Consider the following 24,480-nt stretch of genomic DNA (forward strand, 5'->3'; position numbering starts at 1 on the left):
ACATCAAGTTAATAATTTGGACTCTCAACTATGCATCACTACCTCCAGATGTGTATTCCCTAGAAGTTAATGTCCTGTATACACTTTGCATGTAAATGCTAGTTAAAATGGGGGATACTCTTCATTTGTGTTTCTGCTGCAGCTGAGGCAGCTGGCATTAGGAGCAACTCCTGAGGCCAGGGATTTTTGTTTTTTTCCTGAGGGTGCCTCCAGGCGATGTGAGGGCCCGAGATTTCCCTGAGGAGACAGAATAGATGAATACGTCTAGGTGGACAAGCCATTTACTATATGTTAGAAATACTTCTGTTCCTTCTAAATATTCGCCCTATGCTCTCTTCTATTCTGCATTTCTAACTTGAAGGAAGCCAGGGGTCTCACAAAGAAAACTGTAACAATGAAGATTATTAAGCAGAGACATGAGCTGTGACTATTAAACAGAAAAGGAGTGAATGGCAAAAACAGAGTGAACATCACTAATACTGTCCATCCCACCCAGAGATCAGACAGTCTCTTCCCAAAATTCGTCAGCTGGAGTTTTCACAATGGCTATTATCTGTCTTCAGGCATTGCTTCAGATCACTTTCCCTCACATTGTGCATTTATTTAGCTGCTTGGCTTTTGGCTTGACCTGTCGTTCTATGAGAAATGAAATCCATTTAGTGGAAGATTTTTACTCATAGATGCTGTATACTGGGAAGGGCACAAGAAGAAAATGTGATTCATGGTCTAGTGATTGATAGTAAATTGTTACTGGTTCACAGTGAGATAAATGCAGATTGAGAGTTTTTTAGAAACTTTCATAGCAATTTGACATTGTCAGGGTGACCGGTGATCAATGCTGATCTAGTTGAATAGGCTGTAAACCATTACAGGTGCTGTTGAACTTGAGAGCTGAGTTGCAGAAACCATAAATTCTACACATAATAATGTATAATATTTTAGGACAAGTTTAACAACTGCAGTCCCATATTATGTAAAATTAGAATCTGTTCACTTATATTTGTGTGTAAATTTAATTGTAAATATAAACTTTTTCAACTGCCTGCTATGAGACTTTGAAAATTAATTTTGAAAATATAGCATTTCTTGCTCACTTTGGATGAGCATTAAACATCTCGGGCTTAGTTGCATTGATTTAAAAGTTTTCATGCTTTCTCATCAGCATACTTGTACCTATATGAGAATGGCTGTTTATTTAACAAGTATTTTTTAAACAAATTTTTGCCTGCAAGTAACATCATCATCAGTCCAATAAAGATTCAATAAATTAATAAGTAAGCAAGGTTACTTGTCACATTAAAAAGTTAAAAAATACATGTGTTTGTTCAAGCATCCAGGTATGTAGTATGAAGCATTACTATTCCATGCATAGCTTTTTGTTGTGACTGCCACACTAAAAGTTGCAAGAGCCATTTTCTCTATTTAATTACCCATATGCACACTTTAATAAATATTTATGGATTCTATTCTAAATTCTTTTCTTACTCTGTGTATGTTTGCTTTGATTATATTTAATAAAATATGATTTTGAATCTAATAAAAATTGGTACTTTTCCCATTTCTTTGCCAAATACTACAATTTACTTTATATACATATTAACCTGCAACTGATTAGAACTAAAAACTTGTTTATCACATTGGATACTTTGAGAAGCACTTCATTAAGAGCTAAAATATTAGGAAGAATGGCATCCAAGGAGAGGTCTAAAACTTAACAACATTTTTAAGGATGCTGTAGGACCTCATTGTTAGAGACAATACAAGGCTACCTACCAGAAGATCAGTATTGTGTGTGTTCCTGGCATCCGTTTAAAATAATGAACAGGCATGTACTAGACTTTTCCTTCCTTTTCCTTTTCCTTCTGCTCAGTAGGTGCTGCTTAGGGGAACTGTTTTCCGTGCTCCCAGCATACCTATTTAGTTTTCATGATTTCCAGAGCTGGATTTATGGGCATGAGACCTATAATACAGTGACGTAGCCTGTGCCCTTAGAGGAAGCCTGTGCTTACTGCTTTCATGCTGTGCTGTGGCTCTTTTTAAATTTGTAATGTTTGAACAACGGGATCTGTATTTTCCTTCTGTATCATACACTATAAAATTTGTAGTAGTCCCAGGTTGCGGCTTTATCAGTAGGATATGACTTTTCTCCATGACCACACTGATTAGTTCAAGACTCCCTGGTGTCAGGGAGAAGCTTAGTCAATCATAGTCCTTTTTGAAAACTTGCAGTGTGAGGACAATTCTCAGACCAGTTCTCAATAATGGTAGCAGGACTAGAGATCTTCAAATTCTGTACAGTGAATCTTACTCTTTTCTTTCTAAGGCTTGGTTTCCAACAACTCCCTGGATCTCATGAAAGAAACCATTTTCTGATTTTCCGGCAAGATGGCGGAATAGGAAGGGAGCACACTGATAGTCTGGGGAGAGATAGTTTAATAAAAGTGGAGATACTGCAGGTTCAAGGAAGAGTAGGGGAGGAAACAGCAGAAGAAACTCTTCCGGAACGCGTGACTCACAGCGGACCTGCGTGGAGAGCGTGGGAACCCACAGTTCGGGACATCAGCGGCAGACTCAACACACCAGTGCTGGAACGCGAGGTGAGCCGAACCTCAATAGCCCGAGACACCGGCAGGCAAGCGGAGAGAGGAGACTAGAGGGAACGACCCCCGGGGGGGGAAGTTCACAAGGCTAACTGGAAGAGAGAGAGAGAGAGAGAAAAAAAAAAAAAAAAAGGGTGACTAGTATGGACACGGGTTTCTCTCTTTCCGCTCACCTCTCAAGGGCGAGCAAGACAAAGAGCAGGCGTCATCTTGGACATACGTCATAAGCAGAGCGACCTCAGGTCTGCACCGGCCCTGAGCCTAGCAGAAAAACCTGACTCTGGGCGGGGCGAATTAACAGGAGATTAGGAGCTAGTAAATTTGTAGTGCTACTGAACTGAGACTGTGAAAAAAGAGACGGTGGGGGAGAGAACTCACGGAATTCACGTGAGCACTCTCCAGAGACGCTACAATTCCGTAACTTTGGCAACCCAGTGGGAGACTGAAGGAGAATTTGAGCCCACTCTGAGGGCCGAACAGATTCCCTGTGGGGATCTTGGGAAAGAGCTTCCGATCTCTGGCTCCTGTGAGTATATCATTTGCCTGCTAACTACCTCCAACTTCGTTCAGCTGTGCGGAATTACTTCCCTTTTGAATCAAAAAAAAAAAAAAAAAAAAGAAAGAAAGAAAGAGAGAGAGAGAGATTTACCACGCCCAACCTGGGAGTGTCACCTTTGGCACACCAAACAGAGCTCTCAGGCCACACCCATCTCAAGCCCTAAGGCTCCATCAAAAACAGATAGTCCACTTAATCTAGAGTCATAGTATAACAAGAAAAAGCACCACAGTGAAGAAACCAAATATCTCCAATATGCCAAATAACAAACGCAAAAACCGAGGTAATAAAAACAAGGAAGTCACCATGACGGCCTCAAATGAAAAAGACACCCCAATTCAAGATTATGAAGATGATGACATAGAAGAAATGCAAGAAGCAGATCTCAAAAAATTGATAAGGACATTAAGAAGTTCTCAAAAACAAATTCTTGAACTACACAAATCCTTAATGGACAAGATAGAAAATCTCTCTCGTGAAAATGAAATATTAAGGAGGAATCAAAATGAAACGAAACAACTAGTACAACAGGAAACTGTGATAGTGACTGAAGTGAAGAATTCAATAGATCAAATGAAAAACACAATAGAGAGCCTTACAAACAGAATGGGTGAAGCAGAAGAGAGAATATCGGACTTAGAAGACAGAGAACAGGAAAGGATACAGTCAGACCAAAGAAAAGAAGAGGAAATTAGAAATCTGAAACATATTGTCGGGAATCTTCAGGATACTATTAAAAAACCCAACATTCGGGTTCTAGGAGTTCCTGAAGGCATGGAGAGGGAGAAAGGATTAGAAGGCCTTTTTAGTGAGATATTAGCAGAAAATTTCCCAGGTTTGGAGAAGGACAGAGAAATCCAAGTACAGGAAGCCCACAGAACCCCTAATAAACACGACCAAAAGAGATCCTCACCACGACACGTTGTAATTAAACTCTCCACAGTGAAACATAAAGAAAAGATCCTAAAATGTGCAAGAGAGAAACGTCAAATTACTCTCAGAGGATCTCCAATCAGACTCACAGCTGACTTCTCATCAGAAACTCTAAAAGCTAGGAGGGAATGGCGAGATATAGCCCAGGTACTAAGAGAGAACAACTGCCAGCCCAGAATATTATATCCTGCAAAGCTATCATTTGTGAATGAAGGTGAAATAAAGACTTTTCATTGCAAACAGAAATTGAAAGAATTTGTTGCCACTCGTCCAGCCCTGCAAAAGATGCTTAAAGATGTGTTACACACAGAAACACAGAAACACGGTCATCAATATGAAAGAAGGTAAAGGAAGGAAACCAAGGAAGGAAACCTCACAGCAAAAGATCACAGGGAATTCAAAGCATATATTAGAACTTATCTTTGGCAAATGGCAGGGCAAAGTTACCACTTATTATTAGTCACTTTGAACGTGAATGGCCTGAACTGTCCAGTTAAAAGACACCGATTGGCTGATTGGGTTAAGGAACAAAACCCATCTATTTGCTGCTTACAAGAAACACATCTTTCCAACAAATATCCATACAGACTGAAAGTGAAAGGCTGGAAAAAGATATACCATGCCAACAGAAATGAAAAAAGAGCGGGCGTAGCCATCTTAATATCGGACAACATAAACTTTACCACAAAAACTGTTAAGAGAGACAAAGAGGGACACTATATCATGATTAAGGGATCAATTCAACAGGAAGATATAACAATTATCAATGTATATGCACCTAACTACAGGGCACCAGTTTATCTAAAAGATTTATTAACGGACTTAAAGGGAGACTTAGACCCCAATACAATAGTACTGGGGGACTTCAATACTCTCAGAAATAGACAGATCATCCGGTCAGAAGATCAACAAGGATACAGTAGATTTAAATGACACTATAGCCCAAATGGATCTAACAGATATATATAGAACTTTCAATCCTACAGCTAAAGATTTTACATTCTTCTCAGCAGTACATGGAAGCTTCTCTAGGATTGACCACATACTAGGCCATAAAGCAAGCCTCAGCAAATTCAAAAGAATTAGAATCATACCATGCAGCTTCTCAGACCATAAAGGAATGAAGTTGGAAATTAGCAACTCAGGAATCCCTAGAGCATACGCAAACACATGGAGATTGAACAACATGCTCCTGAATGAACAATGGGTCATAGAAGAAATCAAAAGAGAAATCAAAAACTTTCTGGAAGTAAATGAGGATAACAGCACAACATACCAAAACTTATGGGATGCAGCAAAAGCAGTGTTAAGAGGAAAGTTTATATCAATAGGTGCCTACATCAAGAAATTGGAAAGACACCAAATAGATGAGCTTTCAATTCACCTCAAGGATCTAGAAAACCTACAGCAAACCAGACCCAAATCTAGTAGGAGAAGAGAAATAATTAAAATCAGAGAAGAAATCAACAGGATTGAATCAAGAAAAACATTACAAAAAATCAGCCAAACGAGGAGCTGGTTTTTTGAAAAAATAAACAGCATTGACACCCCATTGGCCCAACTAACTAAAAAAAGAAGAGAAAAGACCCAAATCAATCAAATCAGAGATGAAAAAGGAAATGTAACAACAGACACCACAGAAATAAAAAGAATCATCAGAAATTACTACAAGGACTTGTATGCCAGCAAACAGGGAAACCTATCAGAAATGGATAGATTCCTGGACACATGCAACCTGCCTAAATTGAACCAGGAAGGCATCGAAAACCTAAACAGACCCATAACTGAGACAGAAATTGAAACAGTAATAAAGGCCCTCCCAACAAAGAAAAGCCCAGGACCAGATGGATTCACTGCTGAATTCTACCAGACATTTAAAGAAGAACTAACTCCAATTCTTCTCAAACTATTCAGAACAATCGAAGAAGAGGGAGTCCTCCCAAATTCTTTCTATGAAGCCAGCATCACCTTAATTCCTAAGCCGGAAAAAGATGCAGCACTGAAAGAGAATTACAGACCAATATCCCTGATGAACATAGATGCAAAAATCCTCAATAAAATTCTGGCCAATAGAATGCAACAACACATCAGAAAGATCATCCACCCAGACCAAGTGGGATTTATCCCTGGTATGCAGGGATGGTTTAATGTGCGCAAGACAATCAATGTGATACACCACATTAACAGACTGCAGAAGAAAAACCATATGATTATCTCAATAGATGCCGAGAAAGCATTTGATAAAATACAACACCCGTTCATGATGAAAACTCTAAGCAAACTGGGTTTGGAAGGAACATTCCTCAATACAATCAAAGCAATCTATGAAAAACCCACAGCCAACATCCTATTGAATGGGGAAAAGTTGGAAGCATTTCCACTGAGATCTGGAACCAGACAGGGATGTCCACTCTCACCACTGCTATTCAATATAGTTCTGGAGGTTCTAGCCAGAGCTATTAGGCAAGAAAAAGAAATTAAAGGGATACAAATTGGGAAGGAAGAACTCAAACTATCCCTCTTTGCAGATGACATGATTCTTTATTTAGGGGACCCAAAGAACTCTACTAAGAGACTATTGGAACTCATAGAAGATTTTGGCAAAGTAGCAGGGTATAAAATCAATGCACAAAAATCAACAGCCTTTGTATACACAGACAATGCCATGGCTGAGGAAGAACTTCTAAGATCAATCCCATTCACAATAGCTACAAAAACAATCAAATACCTTGGAATAAACTTAACCAAGGACGTTAAAGATCTCTACGATGAAAATTACAAAACCTTAAAGAAAGAAATAGAAGAGGATACCAAGAAATGGAAAAATCTTCCATGCTCATGGATTGGAAGAATCAATATCATCAAAATGTCCATTCTCCCAAAAGCAATTTACAGATTCAATGCAATACCAATCAAGATACCGAAGACCTTCTTCTCAGATCTGGAAAAAATGGTGCTGAAATTTATATGGAGGCACAAGAGACCTCGAATAGCTAAAGCAATCTTGTACAACAAAAACAAAGCCGGAGGCATCACAATACCAGATTTCAGGACATACTACAGGGCAGTTGTAATTAAAACAGCATGGTACTGGTACAGAAACAGATGGATAGACCAATGGAACAGAATTGAAACACCAGAAATCAACCCAAACATCTACAGCCAACTTATATTTGATCAAGGATCTAAAACTAATTCCTGGAGCAAGGACAGTCTATTCAATAAATGGTGCTGGGAAAATTGGATTTCCACGTGCAGAATCATGAAGCAAGACCCCTACCTTACACCTTACACAAAAATCCACTCAACATGGATTAAAGACCTAAATCTACAACCTGACACCATCAAGTTACTAGAGAACATTGGAGAAACCCTTCAAGATATTGGCACAGGCAAAGAATTTCTGGAAAAGACCCGGGAGGCACAGGCAGTCAAAGCCAAAATCAACTATTGGGATTGCATCAAATTGAGAAGTTTCTGTACTGCAAAAGAAACAGTCAGGAGAGTGAAAAGACAACCGACAGAATGGGAAAAAATATTTGCAAACTATGCAACAGACAAAGGGTTAATAACCAGAATCTACAAAGAGATCAAGAAACTCCACAAAAACAAAACCAACAACCCACTTAAGAGATGGGCCAAGGACCTCAATAGACATTTTTCAAAAGAGGAAATCCAAATGGCCAACAGCACATGAAAAAATGTTCAAGGTCATTAGCAATCAGGGAAATGCAAATCAAAACCACAATGAGGTTTCACCTCACCCCGGTTAGAATGGCTCACATGCAGAAATCTAGCAACAACAGATGCTGGCAAGGATGTGGGGAAAAAGGGACACTAGCACACTGTTGGTGGGAATGCAAACTGGTCAAGCCACTATGGAAGTCAGTCTGGAGATTCCTCAGAAACCTGAAGATAACCCTACCGTTCGACCCAGCCATCCCACTCCTTGGAATTTACCCAAAGGAATTTAAATTGGCAAACAAAAAAGAGGTCTGCACCCTAATGTTTATTGCAGCTCAATTCACAATAGCTAAGACCTGGAACCAACCTAAATGCCCATCAACGATAGACTGGATAAAGAAATTATGGGATATGTATTCTTTAGAATACTATACCGCAGTAAGAAACAACGAAATCCAGTCATTTGCAACAAAATGGAGGAATCTGGAACACATCATGCTGAGTGAAATAAGCCAGTCCCAAAGGGACAAATACCATATGTTCTCCCTGATCGGTGACGACTGACTGAACACCAAGAGGGAAACCTGTTGGAGTGAGGTGGACACTATGGGAAATGGTGGCTTGATCAGCATAGCCCTGACTGTTAATGAACAACTAAATACATTATCCCTCTTAGTAGTTTTTTTTATCTGTTCTACTTAATATGACTGGTTTAGATCTGTAATTGATGCACAGTTATTCTTAAGTGTTGAAAATTAACTGAAATGTGATCCCTGTTGAACATGGTGGTGGGAATGGGAGAGGGAAGAGATGTATAATTTGGGACATGCTCAGGCTGACTTGCCCCAAGTGGTGGAGTTGGAAGCATACCAGGGGATTCCAATTCAATCCCATCGAGGTGGCATGTACCAATGCCATCTCACTGTTCCAGGTGATCAGTTTCAGTTCACAGTTGGTCATGGTGAAGGGACTGGGAGTCAAAGGGAGCACATAGACAAGTCTAGTACCTGCTAACGCTAACTGATGGAGTAAATAAAGGGGAGAGTGATCCAACATGGGAAGTGAGATACTCAGCAGACTCATAGAATGGCAGATGTCCTAAATAGCACTCTGGCCTCAGAATCAGCCCTAAAGGCATTCGGAGCTGGCTGAAAAGCTCATGAGAGTATTTCAGGCATGGAAAGCCAAGACACTCTGGCAAAAGATCTCTGCGAGTGAGATCCCAGTGGAAAGAACAGGTCATCAAAGAAGGAGGTACCTTTCTCTGAAGGGAGGAGAGAACCTCCACTTTGACTATGACCTTGTCTAAACAAGATAAGAGTCGGAGAACTCAGAGGGCTTCCATAGCCTTGGAAACTCATGACTGGAGCATAGGGAGATTACTGATGCCATAGACAGGAGTGTCAATTGGTAAAGTCAACAACAGGAGTCACTGTGCACTTACTCCTCATGTAGGATCTCTATCCTTAATGTGCTGTACATTGAGATTTAATGCTATAACGAGTACTCAAACAATATATTTCACTTTGTGTTTCTATGGGGGTGCAAACTGTTGAAATCCTTACTTAATGCATACTAAACTGATCCTCTGTAAAAAAAAAAAAAAAGAAATTATCAATTCCCAACTTGACTCTCACTGGGATTAAACATGACAATAGGTCTGATCTGATTTCATCATCATTTAAAAAAAATCATCTATTATTTTTCACTTTATGTTTCTGTGTGGGAGCAAACTGTTGAAATCCATACTTAATGTATACTAAGCTGATCTTCTGTATATTAAGATAATCGAAAATGAATCTTGATGTGAATGGAAGGGGAGAGGGAGTGGGAAAGGGGAGGGTTGTGGGTGGGAGGGACGGTATTGGGGGGAAGCCATTGTAATCCATAAGTCGTACTTTGGAAATTTATATGCATTAAATAAAAGTTAAAAAAAAAAAAAAAGAATCCATTTTCTTTGTACTCATCTTTTTACTCCAAGTAACTGGAATAGGTTTTGGTTCTTGAAACTAAAAAATAAAATACACACACATACACACACACATACATAATGTTATGAGCTGAAGGAAGGTTAAGGAACAGCATTATATTGTAATGAGACACTCTGTTTTCAGTCTTAAGAATTGCTTTGTGGAGAGAATTGGAAATAGTAGGGGAAGTCAACAATTTGCTACGCATTTACCCAAAATGCGAGTGTGGATTTCAGACTAGAAAGCCATCCATGACATCTTAACAACTGAAAGGGCCGGCAACGCGGCTCACTAGGCTAATCCTCCGCCTTGCGGCACTGGCACACCAGGTTCTAGTCCCGGTCGGGCCGCTGGATTCTGTCCCGGTTGCCCCTCTTCTAGGCCAGCTCTCTACTGTGGCCAGGGAGTGCAGTGGAGGATGGCTCAAGTACTTGGGCCCTGCACCCCATGGGAGACCAGGATAAGTACCTGGCTCCTGCCATTGGATCAGCGCGGTGCGCCAGCCGCGGCGGCCATTGGAGGGTGAACCAATGGAAAAGGAAGACCTTTCTCTCTGTCTCTCTCTCTCACTGTCCATTCTACCTCTAAAAAAAGAACTGAAATTCATCTTAGTAAGCATTTTACTATGAACATGTATACCAAGTGTCAACGTAATCAGTACAGGAATTGTAAATGAGACATTTTACATTATTTCTATTCTGAAGCTTTTTTTTCTTCAAGTCTTCAAAATCCAGTGTAGATTTTTCGCTTCCAGCACGTCTTGTTTCCAGGCAGCAACAACTCAGTTGTCAGATGTGGTTATTGGCTATCGAGCTAGATGGCACAGGCCTAGAAGTCATAAAAGTGACTAGCAAGTTAAGGCGAGAGACTCTAGGATGTACCAAGTGGTACCAGGGTCTCTTTTGCTTCAGTACACAAAATGGAAAATTAAACATTTAGTTATTTGCTGTCTCAATTCTGCTCATTTTTCCTGCACTCACTTTCTGAATCTCAGATTTATTGGATATGTAAATGAGAAAATATTATATGCTAACTGTATAGACTGGAAGTGTCCTGTGAATAAGCATTTTGGATTGTCTCAATGTTATTCAAAATATTATAAAGTTCTTAGCCTATTACATAATTGAGAGAAAAAATGTTGAAATTGAGAGTAACTATATCTAGAACAAAGAACATTTTAATTTGATTTTTTCACTGCTTGTGTTAAACAGGGCAATCTTGCTGGAAAGACCTAGAATTATTGTTTCCATCAATTAGCTTTTCAGTTACATAAGAAAATGATGTTAAACAGATATATTTGCTTCTGTTCTAATTAAAAACAAATGAAACATTTGAGAATCTTAAAATATTATTCACAGTGTTTATAAATAGTATTTATTGGTTTACACAAGAGGAAAACTAAATCCAAGGGAAATGCAGTTAATAAAGCAAAAGAGGCTGGGCTCAACCCCATGGGATGAATAGACAGAAAATCAATGATCCAGTGATGCCCATTTCTTTCAGAAAACAAACGTGTATTTCTGTCATGCTCCCATTAGGAGGTGTGTGCTTTTTTATGCTGTGTAATTAGAAATGAGGGAAATGTCATAATCCATTCATCTGCCATCTGTTTCCTAAAAATCAGTTACAGCCCAGTATGTATGAAGAACAACTCTGAGCAGATGAACACAGGTAATGAAGACTGACATCATGAATGTTCAATAAGAGCATTATACTCCTTCATGGCAGCTCCCATTTCTCTCAAGTGGAGGATTACATTTTGAAACTGAACAGTGGGCCGGCACCGCAGCTCACTAGGCTAATCCTCCACCTTGCAGCGCCGGTATACCGGGTTCTAGTCCCGGTCGGGGCTCTGGATTCTGTCCTGGTTGCCCCTCTTCCAGGCCAGCTCTCTGCTGTGGCCCGGGAGTGCAGTGGAGGATGGCCCAAGTGCTTGGGCCCTGCACCCCATGGGAGACCAGGAGAAGTACCTGGCTCCTGCCTTCGGATCAGCACGGTGTGCCGGCCGCGGCGGCCATTGGAGGGTGAACCAACGGCAAAGGAAGACCTTTCTCTCTGTCTCTCTCTCTCACTGTCCACTCTGCCTGTCAAAACAAACAAACAAAAAAAAAAAAAAAAAAAAAACACCACCACCAACAAAAAAAACAAACAAAACTGAACAGTGCAGTTATTTAACTTGTAGTTTTGAGTGGGATGATTCTGGTATATTAAATATGCCCCACCACAATTTCAAGTTTGTGCCATGAATGACTTGTGCTAGGGGAGGGGGATTTCCCAAGGCTTGTTGGTAGTCTCACCTCAGAGGCCCTCTGCTTTCTTACAGTTGTAGAAGGTAGCCTTACTCTTACAGCACTGTGCTGGAAAGTATTCCGCAGCCTGATCTCCAGGATAAAAAAAAAATAGCCCTGATTTGCAGTGTTTGTCAGTTTCATCCAACGTGGCCAGTTTTGACTTAGCAACATGAGTTCATGCAAAGAAGGGAAGGAATGGGTGTCTACATCTAGAACACCAGTGCTCTTCTCCCTGCGATCTTGGTGTTATTTCTCTACACGAAGGTGTGTGGTCATCGCCACAGCACCCTGTGGTCTGCTGATGGCAAGGAGATTAGTGATTCTAAAAGCTTTAAGCAGATAGACCCTTATGGATCTACAATTTGAAAGGTCTTCTAATTATATTTCCATGAAACTTTTGAAGTCTCTGTGTTGTGAAGTCTGAGATTTTTTTTAAAAAATTGTAAACTCTTGGTGTTTTCAGCATTTAAGCTGAGCTATCTTGGTAAGCGTGTGGTTGTACTTCATTATGGTTTTATTTCTCCGCTGATTGATGGGTAGAATTCTCCCACTATTAGGGCTTCTAGTGGTGGGAGCCTTGGCACCTTCTTTCTACCTGATCCCTGCAAGGTGAGGGTCATGTAGGTGGAACTGTTAAGGTGGCGAGTCTGTCCTCTCTCCTCAGGGCCCTACAGGGTCTCATTCTCTTCTGTCTCTTCCTCACTGAAAAGTTCTCTCAATCAGTCTCCTGGAAATGTAATCCTTCCTTTGTTTTTCTGGCATTTTTCTGTGGCCAAAGTCAGTGTGGCTTTTCACTATTCAGCCATCTCGGATCTCTGTAATTCAAATTATTTGTTTCTTTACAATGTTTCTTTTTTTTTTCTTTTTAACATGTATTCCCAGTTCAGAAATCATGAAGATGTTCTTAAAGCTTAATTGCTGGCCGGCGCCGCTGCTCACTAGGCTAATCCTCCGCCTGCGGCACTGGCACCCTGGGTTCTAGTCCTGGTCAGGGCACCGGATTCTGTCCTGGTTGACCCTCTTCCAGGCCAGCTCTCTGCTATGGCTCAAGTGCTTGGGCCCTACACCCCATGGGAGACCAGGAGGAAGCATCTGGATCCTGGCTTTGGATCAGCGCAGCGCGCCGGCTGTAGTGGCCATTTAGGGGGTGAACCAACAGAAGGAAGACCTTTCTCTCTGTCTCTCTTCTCTCTCCTCTCTCTCTGTCTAACTCTGCCTGTCAAAAAAAAAAAAAAAAAAAGCTTAATTGCTTTGATTTCCACATTGAGATTTATAATCCAAAGGGAAATGATTGTTCTGTCAAAATGGCACATGAGAAATGTTTCATTCTTTTTCCCTTTGCGCATTTAGAACTAGTAATTGAAGACTGAGCCTTGTTTACTGTTCTGCAATTCCATCTTTGAAGTAAATCCAATGTCTTATTTGGCTGTAATAGAATATCTAGTACTGGGTGATTTATAAAGAAAAGAGATTTATTTTCGCACACAATTCTAGAGGTCATATGTATATAATGTATGTATATATGTATATTCATATAAGACATTTTAAATTCAAGAATTATTGTTACATAGCCAGCAATCATCTATACTTATTCTGTATTTTCTCTTGTATTTTTTTTTTTGCATTTCCAGAGTTATCAGTTATTTTTGAACATTTCAAGAAGTTGACTTTCTTCTGGTTTTCATTCTTCTTTGTTAGACTAGGTGATATACCTTTAAAGGTAACCTTAATTTGTTCTCATCTGGTTACTTTTAAGATCTTTTTTCTTTGGTATATAATATCACAGTCATCAGTATAGGTTTATTTTTATTTATTTTCTTGGGCTTTCAGTAATAATTTAAATATATATTGATTATTATATGTTTTTAAAAGTTCTAAATCATGCTATAAAATTCTTTTCATCCCTTTTCTCTTCCCCTCTCTTTTTTGGACTCAAATGATAAGTAACTTAATCTTTATCACAACATTTCCTATGTGTCTAATACCTTCTTTTCAGTTTTTAATATTTTTATCTCCTTATGTTTTCATTCCAGATGTTTCCATGTGATGTGTTTTTTAATTCATTGTCTCTTTCAGCTTTGTTTAATTATAAGTGAGTTCACAGGATCAATATTTTGGGGGAAGTTTACTTATTTGCTTTTAGGAACAACCAGAATTTATGCATTTTCCTTGTCTTAGTTTTTCATAGCAACCGTCACTGAAATAGTATGTTGCCACTTGGAGAAAACTGATTTGTGAGTGGTAGAGAATCAACCCAGGGTACATTACCAATAAGTGCAGGCCCAGGCTTGGGACCCAGAGGATGCCAACTGCACAGCAGCTAAACCCATGTTTATATTCAACTTGTCAGTGCTCTTCAGATAGAGATAATCAAATCAATGCATAAAAATAAGTAGCATTTTTATGTATGAATAATAATCTCTCTGAGAAAGAAATTATAAGACCAATCCTATTCATTATAGCTGCAAAAGAAATATCTTGGAATAAATTTAACTAAGTAAGTGAAAGAATTCTACAATGAAAATTACCAAATACTTAGAAAAAAAATGAGGAAGACACAAAAACTGGAAATGTCTCTCATGTTGATAAATTATTAAATAATTTTTTTAAATTTAATATTATAAATTAATAATTGTAATAATTTAATATTATAAACCCAATATTATTAAAATGTCCATACTACCCAAATTGACTTACAGATTCAATGCCATCTGCATCAAGATTTCAATGATTTTCTCTGCAGAACTATGAAAACAATCTAAAATTAATATGGAAGTATCAAAAAACCTGAGTAGCCAAAACAATCTTAACCAAAAAGAATGAAACTGGAGACAGTACAATACCATATTTTAAGACACCCTGCTGGGGCCAGCACTGTGGTGTAGTAGATAAAGCCACCACCTACAGTGCCAGCATGCCCTAATGGGCGCTGGTTTGAGACTCAGCTGCTCCACTTCTGATCCAGCTCTCTGTTAAGGCCTGGGAAAGCAGTAGAAGATGACCCAAGTCCTTGGGCCCCTGTACCCACATTGGAGACCTGGAAGAAGTTCCTGGCTCCTGCATTCAGATGGCATAGCTCTGGCCATTCTGGCCATCTGGAGAGTAAACCAGTAGATGGAAGACATCTCTCTCTTTGCCTCTGCCTCTCTGTAACTCTGCCTTTCAAATAAACAAATATTTTTTAAAAAGACATACTATTGAGCCATTATACCAAAAACATATAATACTGGCAAAGAAACAGACACACAGACCACAGGAAAAGAATAGAGTTCAGAAATATGTCCATACATCTCAAAGGATCTTTGACAAGGATATCTGAAATGTGCACTGGACAAAGGATTATTTTCAATACACAGTGCTGGAAAAAGTGGCTATCCATAGGCAAAAATTGAAAAGAGACCCCCTTTCACCTCTCACCCTACATAAATCTACTCAAAATGGATCAAAGACCTAAGTAGAAGAACTGCCACTTTGAAACATTAGAAGAAAACATGGGGTGAATATTTGAAGCCATTGACATAGAAACTGATTTTTTTATAAGATTCCAAGGCACAAGGCACAAAAGCAAAAATAGACAAATGGCACCCTAACAAATTAAGTTTCTGCACAGCAAAGGAAACAATCAAGAGTGAAGAGGCAACCAATAAAATGGGGAAAATATCTACAAAATAATCCTCTGTCAAATGATAAGTGTCAGAATATATGAGGTTAAAAAAAACTAAACAACAAAATAACAACCAATTCAGTAATAAATAGGCAAAATATCTGAATAGATATTCCCCAAGAGAGGAAATACAAATGACTTGATAATACCAGAGGAAAAACGCTTTATATTACTAGACAATGTAATGCAGCCATTATAGAGAACAGTACATGCATTCCTCACATCACTAAAAGTAAATAAATAAAAAAATCAGATCAACCATGTGACCCAGCTATCTCCATTCTGGGTATATATCTGAGGGCAATGAAATCGGTATATATGATACCTAAGCCTTCTCTCCTCCTGCTCCAACTCCGCCTCCTTGCTTCTCCCTTCTCGTCCATGTATACCTGACCAGGATCGGCTATGCAAGAACACAGAAAGAATATGGTTCTCTGTTGGCCAAAGAGAAAGCCCTCACTAGAATCCAACCATGCTGTACCTCTGTTCTCTAGCTTCTCAGTGTCCAGACTAGAGAAAATAATTTTCTGCTGAATAAGCCACTCAGACTACAGTATTTTGTTATGGCAGCCAAAACAGACCAATACAGGAAGTATTGAATATATTTTGAGGTTAGGAACATGAAAATGAGTATCAAACTTTGGAATTTTACTTGTGCAGGTTGTTAACAGTGCCTGATAAATTCTTTTCATTGAGGCTCATAGGCAGTTTTTCCTGATGCCTTTACTAGAAAACTAAATAAATCTTCAGATTGTAGGTCACAGAGGTGCATGATTGAGAAATGTAGTTCACATCTGTTAAACTTGAGTTGGGAATATTTTATGAGTCCTTGTAGTGATTAATCATATACATTTCTAATTGAGTAAAATCTAAGATTGGTGATGAAATTTCCAAATGCCTGAGGTAGGCTTTTATTAATTTATATGGAGGTGACATATGTTTCCCAGGGGATTTGGTCTTATAGACATTAAAGTTAATTATAATACTTTGGGCTGTGGGGATCTGAGGAGTTTTAAGCATGTTTGTCATTTTTATTTTATAATTCCATAGTTTTTTCTTCAGGACTTTTGATGATAAAGATGGTGAACTTTCTGAATAACAGCAAAACAGTTTTGAGTATTTTTTAGGGTAACAGTAAAATAAGTATCTTTAACAGTAGAGAGACAGGTTGAAAAACCAAGTCTTGGTGGGGGCATAATTAATGGCTAAATACCATTACATTATATTTTTTTATTCTTCAGGTAATGGGATTTTGGGTTGTTTCCACCTTTTGCTATTAGAAATAACGCTACTTATGGGCAGTCATTTACAGCATGCTTTTGTGAACAAATGTCATACATGGTTATATAACTAGGAATGTGATAGCTGGGTCATATAGTTACACTGTGTTTAACATGTGGATAAACTGCCAAACTGTTTTCCAAAATGAATGGTCTGGTTTACAGGCTTCACAGGTTCAAGTTTCCCTGTGTCCTCTTCAACACTTTTTTTTAAAGATTTGTTTATTTATTTGAAAGGCAGAGTTACACAGAGAAAGGAGAGGCAGAGAGAGAGGTCTTCCATCCAATAGTTCACTCCCCAATTGGCTGCAATGGCTGGAACTGTGCTGATCCAAAGCCAGGAGCCAGGAGCTTCTTCTGGGTCTCTCACGCCAGGGCAGGGCTCAAGGACTTGGGCCATCTTCTACTGCTTTCCCAGGCCAAAGCAGAGAGCTGGGTTGGAAAAGGAGCAGCCAGGGACTAGAACCGGTGCCCATATAGGATGCCAGTGCTTCAGGCCAGGGTGTTAACCCACTGCGCCGCAAGAGCCAGTCCCTCTCTTCAACACTTTTTATTGTCTGCTTTTAGGCTTAGGCACCTTGATGAACATGAAGTGATATAGTTTCTCATTGTGGCTTTTAATTATATTTCTAATGTCTAATGTCAAAGTAAAATGAACATCTTTGTATATGTATTGATTATTAGATATTATTCCTTGTCTATTTTAAATTGGACTGTCTTTCTTGCTGTGTTTTTATAGTTCTTGATTTACTCTGGGTACAAGTCCTTATCAAATACAAGGAGTCTTCAATAATGAATGAAAACTGCATACTATGAAAAACTGTTCATGGATGTATTTCATCATTTCTTTACAGCAAAATAAACTTACCTTTCACTTCCTTTTGCCATGTACTTTTCTGAAGTGCTCTTGCATATGATTCACAAATATTTTTCTCCTTGGACTCCAGTGGCGCAATCGGTTAGTGCGTGGTACTTATACAAATATTTGTCTCCCATTCTGTTGGATTGTCTTCACTTTCTTGATAGTGTCCTTTCAAGGATGAAATTTTTTTTAAATTTTGTAACATCCAATTTATCTATATTTTTTCTTTGCTGGCTTATTATTTTAGTGTCATATCTAAGAAAGCATTTTTAATTGAAGGGTAAGAATTGGGAGCCCAAAGCTCTCTTGGAGTCTTCCAAGAGGGTGATAGGGGCCCAAGGACTTGGGCCATCTTCTGCTGTCTTCCCAGACACATTAGCAGGAAGCTGGATTGGAATCCACACTTGGGTCTGGCATGCCATCATTGCTGGCAGCAGCTTAGCTCACTGATCCAAAATACCAGCCCCACTAACTACCTCATTTTAATTTAAGCACTTCTTTAATGGGCCTAGTTTCAAATACATGAGTAGATTCTGGGTTTAGAGATTCAGCATATGTATTTGGTGGCCAGGGGTGGAGGGGGGCACTATTCAGGTCATAACATTTAAATTCTTTAAATCTTTAAAATGTATTGAATGGTATGAAATGTCTGATTCATATTCTCCTGTTCTTTGATAGAGTGTTCTATAGAGATCTTTTAATATTAGTTGGTTTGTTCATGTGTTCTATTTCTTTGTTGATCTCTGTAGTTCATCTGTGTAATACTGAAACCGGAATCATAAAATTTCCAACTATTGTTGAATAGCCTATTTCACCTTGCAGTTTTGTAAATTTTAATTTTGCTTTTAGAAACTTTCTTGTTCAATGCATGTGTGTTTATAATTGTTACATTTTTCTGAAGGGTTGATATTTTCTTCCTTATAAAATCTCATTCTTCTAGTAACAAATTTATCTTGAAATCTATTTTGTTTGACGTTACTAAAGTCACAGACACTCCTTTGTTCACTCTATGCAGGGTATTTCATTTTTTATTATTTTACTTTTGAAAGCTTTGTGTTTTTTAATCTAAAGTATGTCCCTTATAGATAATATATAAATTGATATTTTATATGTTTTGTTTTATGCTTATTCAAGTTTTGATTGTCATTGAAATGTTTAGTCTATTTATATTTAATGCAGTTACTTGCCAGATAGGATTTACATCTGCCATTTTGCAATTTGTTTTCTATATCTCCTATGTGTTTTTGTCCATTCCTCAATTAATATCTTTCAATGTTAAATAACTTTTTTCTAATATATCAGTTTTAGTTATCTTGTTCATTTTTAAACTATGCTTAGAATTAGTCTCTTGGTCTAGGTATTGCAATTAACATCTTCATTAAGAATAAATTAATTCATACTAATATCAAATTAATTTAAAGTTATACGCTTACTAGCAATTTTTGTTTGTTGATTTCTGTTGGTGAGCCATTCTAACAGGGGTGAGGTGAAACCTCATTGTGGTTTTGATTTGCATTTACCTGATGACTTGGGATCTTGAACATTTTTTCATGTGTCTGTTGGCACTTTGAATTTCCTCTCTTCAGTATCTGTTCAGGTCCTTACCCTTTCCTTAACTGGATTGCTTGTTTTGTTGTTGTTAGTTGTCTTGAGCTTTTATAGGTTCTGGAAATTAACCCTTTATCAGTTGTATAATTTACAAATAATTTCTTCCTTTCTGTTGGTTGCATCTTCACTTTGGTGTTTGTTTTGCAGTGCAGAAGCTTCTCGGTTGGATGTAATCCCATTTGTCAGTTTTGGCTTGATTGCCTGTGTTTCTGGTGTCTTTTCTAAGAACTATGCCTATGACAATGCCTTGTAGGGTTTCCCCATGGTTCTCCAGTAATTTGATTGTATCATAGATTTAGGTCATAGATTTAGGTCTTTGATCCATTTTGAATGGATTTTGGTGTAAAGTAGGGGTCTTGTTTCCAACTTCTGTGTGTGGAAATCAAGTTTTCTGAGAACGATGTGCTGAAGAGACTGGCTTTGCTCCAGGGATTGATTCTTGCTCCTTTATGAAAGATAACTTGGTTGTAGGTGCATGTGTTGTGTTGATTCTGGAGTTTCTATTCTCTTCCGTTGGTCTATACGTCTGTTTTTGTGCCAGCACCTGACTTTTAACTGCCCTGTAGTGTGTCTTAAAATCTGGTATTGTTATACTCTGGCTTTGTTTTTATTGTATAGATTGCTTTAACTATTTGAGATCTCCTGTGTTTATGGATTTCAGCATCATTTTTTCTATATCTGAGAAGAATGTCCTTGGTATTTTGATAGTATCACATAGAATCTGTAAATTATTTTCAGTAGTATGGACATTTTGATGATGCTGATTTTTCCAATCCATGAACATGAGAGGTTTCTCCAGTTTTTGCATCTTCTTCTGTTTCTTTCTTTAATGTTTTCTAATTCTTATCGTAGATATCTTTGATGTCCTTGGATAAATTTATTCCAAGATATTTAAATTTTTATAGCTATTGTGAATGGGATTAATCTAGCTCTTTTGTTTTGCTGATCTTTTGTATTGCTTTTTATTTCAATTTTGTTTATTTCTTCTCTAAATTTAATTATTTCTTTTCTCCTACTATGTTTGGGTTTGGATTGTTGTTGTTTTTCCAGGTTCTTGAGATACATTGATAGCTCATTTACTTGGTGCCTTTTCAATTTCTTGATGTTGACACTGATTGCTATAAACTTTCCTCTTAACACTGCTTTTGCTGTATCCCATAAGTTTTGATATATTGTATTATCATCTTCATTTATCTCCAGAAATTTTTTGATTTCTCTTTTGATTTCTTCAGGAACCCACTGTTTATTCAGAAGCATGTGGCTCAGTCTCCATGTGTTTGCAATTGTTGTAGAGATTCTTGAGTTGTTGATAACCAGCTGCATCCCATTGTAGTAAGCGAAGCTGTGTGGTATGATTTTGATTTGTTTTGAATTTATAAATTCTTGTTCTTGAGTTTCTGGAGATACTTGTACTTGTTTTTGTTTATTTGTTTGTTTGTTTTGTCCCTCTGATGGCTTTTATCTTCAGACCATGCCTCTGTGGCTTAGTCAAGTGTCTGCTCTTTCAATGAATACCCAGAGGAGTGTGCTGGGTATGACCAGGGAGCTGTGTTCAGTACCCTGGACTGAGGGGAGTGTCCAAGGTGACACTCAAGTTGGGTGTGGTAAATCTCTCTCTCTCTTTTTTAATCAGAAGGGGAAGTTTGATCAGTTCTGTTGGCATAGTCTCTCCTCTAAGGAGACCAATACATGGGTACTAGCCCCAGTGGTACAGTGTTCATCTGCATTGCCAGAAGCACTACACAAAAGATCTGTGCAGTCCTCATTGTAAGCACGGATCCTACAGCAATGACTCCCACCAGGGAATTAGGAAGCCCAGAGTGTGTGGAGCTGCCCATAGTGATTGCCCAAAGACACAGCCACACCATACACCCTTCCACACAGCCACACTGTTTTCCCAGTCCCAGTACTCAAGGCTCCCACAGTCATGAGCACCTAGTACCTTGTCAATTCTCCAAGCCAGACTCAAGCATCTCCTCTCTGCTTGTTCCTGGACGTGCAAACACAAGCTGACTGAGCTATTATGGAAGTACAAAATGGCGCCTGCCCTTTCTCAGCTAGTTACAGGATACCAGTGCTGGCTGGTCAGGGAGAGAGAAGTTTGCCCCCTTTTTTTCCCTCTAGGCTGGCAAGTACGCTGTCCTCCACAGCGCTCCAAGCCAGACTCATGCAAGGCTCTTCTCATAGCTTTATTACAAATGACTTGGGCTTGCAGTCTGGTCTCACTTCACTCTCCAAAGCTGGTGCTGAGGCTTTCAGCTGCTGGGATTCTGAGTTTTGTCTGTGTTCATGCTGCGCATCCATACCCTCCATGGAGATCCACAGTGTCCCTTTAACTTGCGTGGAGTTTCCACTGCAGTTTTCTCCCTAACTCTTACCTGTGATTGCATTCTCTCCCCCCCCTTTTTTTTTATTTTATTTTTATTTTATTTTTATTTTATTTTTTTTATTTTTTTTGACAGGCAGAGTGGACAGTGAGAGAGAGAGAGAGACAGAGAGAAAGATCTTCCTTTGCCGTTGGTTCACCCTCCAATGGCCGCCGCGGCCGGCGCGCTGCGGCCGGCGCACCGCGCTGAGCCGATGGCAGGAGCCAGGAGCCAGGTGCTTTTCCTGGTCTCCCATGGGGTGCAGGGCCCAAGCACCTGGGCCATCCTCCACTGCACTCCCGGGCCACAGCAGAGAGCTGGCCTGGAAGAGGGGTAACCGGGACAGAATCCGGCGCCCCGACCGGGACTAGAACCCGGAGTGCCGGCGCCGCTAGGCGGAGGATTAGCCTAGTGAGCCGCGGCGCCGGCCCTCTCCCCCCTTTTTTAAGCTATCTTTCCCGGGACTAGAGCAGTCAGCTCCCTTCCTGTTTCGCCATCTTGGAATTTTTGCTAATGTTTTTAACACTTACAGAGACAGATGCTTTTCTAAGTGTTCTATTTGTTTTAATTAATTTAAATCTCACAACAAGCATGAGGCTGCTTCTTTTATTTTTCTATTTTTAAACAAAAAGGAACTTTCTCAAGGTTACACAATTCTTTTTTTTAAGGATTTATTTATTTATTTGAAAGTCAGAGTTACACAGAGAGAGGAGAGGAAGAGTGAGAGAGGTCTTCCATCTGATGGTTCACTCCCCAGATGGCTGCAATGGCCAGAGCTATGCTGACCTGAAGCCAGGAGCCAAGAGCTTCCTCTGGGTCTCACATGCAGGTGCAGGGGTCCAAAGACCCCAGGTCATCTTCTGCTGCTTTCCCAGGCAAAGCAGAGAGCTGGATCAGAAGAGGAGCAGCGGGACTCGAACCGGTGCCCACATGGGATGCCGACACTTCAGGTCAGGACATTAACCCACTGCGCCACAGCGCCAGCCCCTCAAGGTTACACAATTCTTAGCAGGAGTGGAATTCTAAATAGCTGGTTCTAAATAGGTGGCCACTTAGCAGCAAGAAGTATTGAGTCAATAATCGATGTTTTATAATGGACTCAACTGTTTAATATAGACACCTTAAATCATACATTGATAAAATAGACCTTAATTCCATGACAGGTATAAATTCTGTCCCAAGCTAACATTAAAGGTCAATGGGAATGAACGCAATGATATTTTTCAGTGAAAATCTCCTTCTCTTTGACAACAGCTAAAGGGCCGAGGGTGGTCATGTACATTAATTCTTTCTGACTTGAGAATATCTTTCAGTACATTCTATACTTTCTAATACCATGCATATTCAATGTGACTTATGCCTTACTTTCTGGATCTGAAAAATATTAAGAAGTAAATTCCCTCCCACTTCCTTTTTTTCCCTCTGCATCATCCTTTAGGGTCCTTGAATAAAAGATATTTTGCAAACACTGATGGCTTTGCATAAGAATTGCCTGGGGTCTGGAGGTAAAGGTCTGTGGTGAGCTCTGCCATCTGGTACACGTTTAAACAGGAAACATCTTACATACACCAATTTTGAAAGACACTCATTTTTAATGAGCAAGCCAGGTTACCCTCAAAGGCACTAAATAGAGAGCATAGTCATATATTCACTGGTTTGAATTTTCTTTCTTTTAATTTCCCTTTTCCCCATAACCATTTGCAATTTGCATTCATTTGTATGCTAATTGCTTCATTAATGCCTTAAAAATTAGGATGTTTGTTATACTCTGCAATTGTTAGGTGGCCTAAGGCAGAGTAAATTCTGACTTTAAATCATCTCAGTAAAGTTGTCACTGAAATGCTACCATTTGTACCTTTTTGTGCATTTATATTTGGTGTTTTTTTTTTTTTTTTAAGTTGGTGGATTCTAGACCTCTTGAACAAGACTCTGTGATATACTTACTAATACTTAGGATACTATGGAAACTCTTGTCCCTGTTAGAAACACTTAGTTGTTCTACTCATTTAATGATTTTAAAGAAATAGCAGAACAGTATTTCTAGTCTCTTGGAATAAACATGTATTGCACATGTATTGATTGCTTACTGAAATTATTAATGTTAATGTGTGTGAGAACAAGTATGAGGAGTAACTGCCAAGAAAAATCAGACTTTCTAATTGTATTCCAATGTAATCTCACAAAGTAACTTTGTTAATGAGTTTGTGACATTTTATTCAATTATCATTTGATAAGAATGTTTTAAATTCAATACGACTTCATGGAAATTTTCTTCTTTAATATTTGTCATATGGTTCAGGTTAGTATTTTTAAAAATAAATAAAATTACCATGTGGCAATTTTACACATGCCACAAGTATTCTTCTGAAATTATAGCCTCGATTCATAACAAAGAAAAAATGAAAGATATTACAGAATATTACCTGAATTGACTTGCAATATGTCTTAAAATATTTTTTGACTGACATAGCAAATTTCTGTATATTAATAGATTTAGAGGACCTTGAAAATATAATTTTAAGGTAGATTTTCCCATGTTTTATTTTAATTAAATCAAGTAGGTACCCTACTTTAGGCCTATAAATTTTCTAACACAATTAAAGAAAAAGTTTTGCTTTAATATACTCTTTAAAAAAAAAAGATTTTGTTTGAGAGGTAGAGTTACA

The sequence above is a fragment of the Oryctolagus cuniculus genome, chromosome 16 (genome assembly GCF_964237555.1).
Source record: "Oryctolagus cuniculus chromosome 16, mOryCun1.1, whole genome shotgun sequence".
NCBI lineage: Eukaryota > Metazoa > Chordata > Mammalia > Lagomorpha > Leporidae > Oryctolagus > Oryctolagus cuniculus.